Consider the following 7,452-nt stretch of genomic DNA (forward strand, 5'->3'; position numbering starts at 1 on the left):
TCCATAATTCCATTCCAGCCATTACAATGGGCCCTTCCTTCTATAGCTGCTCCCACCAACCTCCTCTGATATAAAGGACCCACAGTAGACTTATATAATAGTACCACAGTTTCTAGTACCATATCGGTGTAGCCATTCTGTAAACTGTTATCATATCATGCAAACATGAAATGCATGCAGACTAGCAGACGGGTAACATGCTGTTTCAATTCGTTGGAGATAATAATGAATGAAATAGATGTAAAAAGTATGTAATACATATATCTCCATAAAATACTAAAAACTTATTGCAACAATGTAATTTTGAACAATTAATTGGGATTGGTGTTTTATTTTGTGCGTTGACTCAAGAGAGGGAGACTGGGAGATACAATTTGCACAAGATACAATTTGCACAGATTTGCTATAGGCATGAGACATTCGATGCGATGTCGCTAGATGGCACCAAAATCATTCTCTGTAAGTATCCATGGAAACAGATGGCGCAGGGGAGCTTGTGGAGAAAACGCTGTGCGGGCGGGCCAGTGACGTAATGTAATCGATTGAAGAGTGAGTGGGACCTTGCCGAGCAAAGTGAAGCGTGCACTGGCTGTTCAAGAAGGAATGGGAAAGAAGGGAGGGTAGCGAAGGGAGCATTTCGTCCTTGAAGGGAAACATTACATTCGCTGCTGCTGTGTTGGGTGAGTAGCTACTTCTCACCTTTTACTTAAATTCACTATATTTTTTATGATTTTAAGTAAGGTTACGTCTATTTCAACAAACCCCATATCAGAGCAAAGGAAATGCTGCACCTGCCTTAGCAGGATTTCTGCAGGGTGATATACCGTCATCCATATGCTTCTTCTAGCATGTTTTGTGTTTATTATTTGGAAATGTATGAGCAGAAATTGTTGAGGGCTTGCTTTGCATAACTGATTTAGCTACAATCGTTAGTTTAATACACTATATAACTATTGCATTCGGCTCATGCTACGCACTATGTACCTGCCCAATAAAACTCTCGCTGTTGGTTTTCATGAAGCTCGAGCCCGAGAACCTGCCATTTCATCCTGAAATTCTGAAAAGTCATGCATTATGTTTTTTAATTTTCTATAACATTCTGAGGTAGCCAGCCTAGACCTCAGTTAGTAGCCTACCAACCTTATTTGATTTCTTGTCAGCAATTTATGCAGTTACATCCAATGTAGTATAAGTATAGTATTCATATCATTGACACTTTATTGTCTGAGATTATTGTGTATTCTTCAAGATGAATTACAACTTTCATCAGTAATTTATTGCATGTAGCCTATACATTTGCAAGTAACATAATCCCTGTAGAACAGGGATGGGCAACTTTGATGAGGTGGGGGCCACAAAAACATCTGAATTTATCAGGCGTGTCCACAGTGGCTCGCGGGTCTGTGTACCCCCATCCATACCCACACATGCAGAGAGAAAATGTTTGAATTTTTATAGTTAATTTCCTGCAATTTAAAGCAAGTTTTCTGCAATTCTACACATTTTGCCATGGGGCTGAGAGAAGATTTTGCAATTTTATAACAAATCTCATGCATTTCTACTAATTTAGCCAATTCAACCATGATTACTACATGTTTATATAGCTGGCTAGACTAATTTACCAATACATTTTTTTGCTTACGTGCTAATTGAGTGACTGTCAGTGACGGACATAAAAATAACCTCATTTCGAAATGGCACATTGTGTATTCTACTATTCTGAGACCCCGACTGAGTTCCTAAATATAAGGGGACAGTCCCATCCCTGCTGTAGAATATTGTTCCATGCTGTTGTCTAATTGGCAGCCTGGTTAAACTTTTGTTTTTTGACCCATCCAGTTGTGCAAAGGGAATAGTTTGGTGACTATATCACAGGTTAATCCAGCAGACTTTACAGGGCTCTTGAGATGCCTTGGCCTCCAAAATTCACCCCCTCTTGACACTGTAACCTCTGCAAGTGTCTTCAATTTAACTCTGTTTTCTTTTTCTAAAACACACACACGCACCTGCTCACAATCAGGATACCAGACTCTTCAGGGGCCTGTGAATTTGAAACAGCAGGTTTCTCCTATTCTCTTTTTTTATTTTATTTTTTACAAATTGTGGGGTTCGAAACTGGATCCCTTCCAGTGATTTTACAATGGAGGAATGTTGGCCCTGTGGGAATAGGGAGCCATGATCATATCCAGGGAGAAGATTAGAGGTTTTCGCTCTGGGTGAAGGCTTGAGGAGAGAGGGCCACCATGGTTCTGGAAATCCGGATCTTAGGGCCCCTGCCTATCCCCTGATGCCCAGTCTGGGTCAGCCTCAGTGGGCTAAAAACTGCAGCCGAGAGCCATGGAGTGACGACATAACTGACTGAGCTAGCTCCACCCAGGACATACCCCCATGAGATAGCTTGTTGGGTGTTTTTTTATCTCCCACAAAGTTGTTGGACCAATAGTGATTTTGGTTGAAAGAGTGCGGGGTTTGAAGGACTTTGGAATAAGCTTTTCTCTTTGTTTCTTGGAGAGGATATTTCATAGGATATTTTTTAACAAAGAAGGGACTGTTGGATATTGTAGAAAGAAGAGAAAATGGAATCAGGAGCAGAGGCATCCCCACAGCAGCACCAGAGGAGGAAACCTGTGATGCACGGCCTGGAAGACCAGAAAAGGGTGAGTGACCAAACCTCTCTTTCCTCCCAATCTCCCTTTCAGATCTCTGCTAAATGTCTGTACCTTTGACTTGAGCTCAGAGGAAGTCATATTCACACCCCTTGACTTTTTCCACATTTTGTGGAAAAAGCCTACATTTAAAATGGATTAAATTGATTTTTTTTTTCTCAGTGGCCTACACACAAATACCCCATAATGTCAAAGTGGAATTGTGTTAGAATTTTTTACAAATTAATTAAAAATGAAAAGCTGAAATGTCTTGGGTCAATAAGTATTCAACCCATTTGTTATGGCAAGCCTAAATAAGTTCAGTAGTAAAAATGTGCTTAACAAGTCACATAATAAGTTGCATGGACTCACTCTGTGTGCAATAATAGTGTTTAACATGATTTTCTTATGACTACGTCATATCTGTACCCCACACATACACTTATCTGTAAGGTCCCTCAGTCGAGCAGTGAATTTCAAACACAGATTCAACCACAAAGACCAGGGAGGTTTTCCAATGCCTCGCAAAGAAGGGCCCCTATTGGTAGATTGGTAAAAAAAAAAGAAGCAGACATGGAATATCTTTGAGTATGGTGAAGTTATTAATTACACTTTGGATGGTGTAACAATAAATCCAGTCACTACAAAGATACAGGTGTCCTTATTAACTCAGTTGCCGGAGAGGAAGAAAACCGCTCAGGGATTTCACGATGATGCCAATGGTGACTTTAAAATAGTTAGAGTTTAATGGCTGTGATAGGAGAAAACTGAGAATGGATCAACAACATTGCAGTTACTCCACAATACTAACCTAATTGACTGAGTGAAAAGAAGGAAGCCTGTACAGAATAAAAAATATTCCAAAACATGCATCCTGTTTGCAACAAGGCACTAAAGTAATACTGCAAAAACTTTGGCAAAGCAATTAACTTTTTGTCCTGAATATGAAGTGTTATGTTTGGGGCAAATCCAATACAACACCACTCTCCATATTTTCAAGCATAGTGGTGGCTGCATCATGTTATGGGTATGCTTGTAATCGTTAAGGACTGGGGAGTTTTTCAGGATTAAAAATTAATGGAATGGAGCTAAGCACAGGCTAAATCCTAGAGGAAAACCTGGTTCAGTCTGCTTTCCACCAGACACTGGGAGATGAATTCACCTTTCAGCAGGACAATAACCTAAAACACAAGGCGAAATATACACTGGAGTTGCTTACCAAGAAGACAGTGAATGTTCCTGAGTGGCCAAGTTACAGTTTTGTCTTAAATCTGCTTGAAAATCTATGGCAAGACCTGAAAATGGTTGTCTAGCAATGATCAACAATTAATTTGAGAGGTTGAAGAATTTTGAAAATAATAATGGGCAAAACTATGCACTATCCAGGTGTGGAAAGCTTTCAGAGACTTACCCAGAAAGACTCACGGCTGTAATCACTGCCAATGGTGATTCTAACATGTATTGACTCAGGGGGTTGAAGACTTATCTAACCACGATGTATTAGTGTTTTTATTTGATTAATTATTTACAAATGTTAGAATCTTTCTTCCACTTTGAGTAACACAACAAAATGTGGAAAAAGTCAAGTGGTGTGAATACTTTCTGAAGGCAATGTAAGTATCGTGATAATATCGTATCGTGAGGTCCCTGGCAATTCCCAGCCCTATCCAATGACATATCAATCTGAGATTTATCTTATGTAACTATACTTAGACAAGGTTAGTGTCTTACAGAGCCTTTCTGGCGGCACCCCCACCCCAAGTGCTGTGATTTATGATTGGCTGTTGCAGCGGATGTCCCATACCATCTGGCCCAATGGTGGCATCAGCTGTAACTGGGGCTTAATTGACTTGTGTATTGATGCGTGTGTGTCTTATATGGCTGCTTGGAAATGCATGTGGGCACCACCAACATCAGAAAAATTTTACATTAGACATTAGTGGCTGTATAACTGCCAGTTACTGAATGCATTTGAATGCTTATGGTGCATCATTGACATTCTCACCAAGCCAGAGGGGTCTCCCATCTGCATAAGTGCTTTTTGAAAAACCGACGAGAGCAAGGAAAGGGCCCCCCGTGTTTAATAAGAGGAACTTGTATTGTGATAGCTACAATGACATTAGTATGCATGGATGTGTGAGTGCGTGCGTGTGTTTTGTGTGCATTTTGAGGTAGAAGGGGGAAAGGGAGGGAAACATATCCTCCATCTGTTTTGTCCTCTGACAGAGGGTGATGCTGATGGGGGGTAGAACTCACTGGGTATGGAGCTGGTAGCAATCTCCATCTACCATGTAGTTGAGAGTGGGACCGGGACAAATGGGTCAATGCTTTGCAAGTCGATCCAACCCCCCTCCTGTCACGTACAGTATGGAATACTCCTAATAAGACCCAGTATTTATCTCAGTAATACTGATGGAATACTCCAAACACCCCTTGCTACAGCCCCGTCAGTCTCTCACCACCAGCTCCTGTGATGTAGTGATGTATCCATGCACCAACGCCTTCTAATGACTCCTGGAAGGGTGGGTGGGAGGCCCCAATCACTGATCCTGTGTGGGCAAAATAAATCTCTGTGTTGAGTCAGATCGCATTACTCTTCATCTGGATGTGGAGTCGGATTGAATTCCATCCCCCCACCCTCAGACACTCAGGCTCTGGCATGCTGAACTAATGGTATTGAGGCTTCGAGACCCTCTTCAGTGTTTTTCCTTCTCTGTTTTCAACAGGAAGTCATTTGGGGGAACCCTTTTTCCTTTCTCATTTGGTTAAGGCTGGTTTCCTAAATGTGTGGCACATACTCTGAGTAGCTGTGGAGACTGGAGAGGACGGCTGCCCTAGGAAGGGTACTTCATGCAAGAGTTCCACCACAGGCAAATTTGGATCTTTGCCAGAAATAGGGATGCAAGAGATCTCGAAGCTCTCATATTTGAGGAATTGCAGCACTCTGAGGACTGGCTAGGTTAAAATGAAGGCCTATTCTTGTGTTTTCTTCTTTATTCTCTTTCTCTCTGCCCACTAAATTATTGATTTGATCAGGTGTGTTAAATTCATCACCTCTGATTTTCTAGAGCATGAATATTAATTGACGGGACAGGAATCCCAGCTGCTGTTTTCCAAATTTCCAGACTGCTGCATCTCTCAGATGCTAAGTGCCACAATGAGCACCACATAAGAAAAGAAAAATAGCGCTGATGGACTGTGGATTAGTGTGTATAAAACCAGTGCCTTGGACAAGGTACTAATTTGGTCTATTTTAGCAAATGAGGTCTAGATTTCTGTGTTGTTGCTATGGCAATACCCTATGATTCTGCTCATAATGGGTGTTTTTGTCCCCTGAATGCCTGTGGAGGTATCGACTTGTGTCACGTCCTGTCTGTAAAACCGATACTTCCTCTAAGCCTGTCTCAGCCACCAACCTGGCGACATCATCAATGCGAGACGAGACGGCCATGAGACGAGACACTGGATCTCTGGGGAGGCTAGGTAGACTGGGAGCCTGCTAGATAAAGCCACGATAGAGCCAAGCCTGTGTTAATGGACATCAGCGGTCTTGAATAAATGTAAAGCACCGAGGTAGTGATGTGAGAGGTGGGATCCAATTGTTGAGGAATTACTTCAGGTTCCGGTGTAGCACGCCTCAGTGTCCCCCCAATTACCTGGGCCGTGTGAGCTCCAGATCCACAACCAGATACTTACCCCCTGGTTGAGGTAATTGGATTCTGTTCCCTTTGTAGATTCTGCCTTGGCGTATGTGTCTCACCCCTCCGAATATGAATGTTCATTGAGTGGCAATCATTGGATACATGGCAAAGCAGAGTATTACATGAGAAAGGACTGGGAGTGCATTGATCTAATCCACTGAAGCAATGCTCAAAGAGAGATCCTGTGGGGTGATCGTTGGGAATGTGGTGCATTGGCATTCATTGAATTAGGGGGGAGTCCTTGGGATATAGTAATGTAATGTAATATAGGGAAGACATTTTTTTTACTAGACCGTGGTAAAGTGTGCCGTGTGTGTGTTTGGGTGCCCACACGTGTCGGTGTGGGTTGTGTGATTGTGTGTGGTCCTCAGCATGGCAAGAGTTTGATTTTAAATGTAATATTTATGTTGTGCTTGGCCTTGAAAGGAATGGGACTTAAGGAACTCCAAGCATACAGTTTGTTTGCTTAACCCGCTTTGACTTCTAAAAGTTATTCAGAGAAGCATGGATGGTGCCAGGCTGCCTTTCCTGCTATACTCAGCTACTGCAGTGAGCTAAACCGTGTTGAGCTGCGTCATCACAGATTCAACTTCAGCGTCATCCACCCTGGTCTTTTCACTGTGCTTTTAGCCCATGTGAGTTGAGTCTGAGTCAGAGTGATTTCAGGTCTGAAAAGCAGGTTCAAACACCTGTGAGAGCTCAGTGTTTGAACAAGGCACTCCGCTGGCAGATTTATTGGAGAACCGTCAGAGCAGTTGAAGGAACTGTTTGCTGATCTTTGACTAACGAGGTTCGAAGTATACGTTGGCATTTTCTAACATGTCTGCCTCTGTGCCTCACATGGAGTTCTCAGGAGAGCTCTACAAAACCTGTTTCTTCAAGGTTATTAAAAAACCTCTCTCTCTTGATTTACATTCTGACTTCACACAGGGTTGCTGTGGAAAATGTTTGATTTACAGGATCAATATTATACCAAGGCAAAAAGCGCAGATGGTGTTGAGGTGTTGACTTTGGTTCACCTATAGTGCAAAGCGAGACACAGTATAATGGTTTCATATTGGTGCCACTTTAGTGTGAGAGGTTTTGATGGAGGAGCATGGAAAGCC

This window comes from Coregonus clupeaformis, unplaced genomic scaffold (genome assembly GCF_020615455.1).
Source record: "Coregonus clupeaformis isolate EN_2021a unplaced genomic scaffold, ASM2061545v1 scaf0091, whole genome shotgun sequence".
In the NCBI taxonomy this organism is placed as follows: Eukaryota; Metazoa; Chordata; class Actinopteri; order Salmoniformes; family Salmonidae; genus Coregonus; species Coregonus clupeaformis.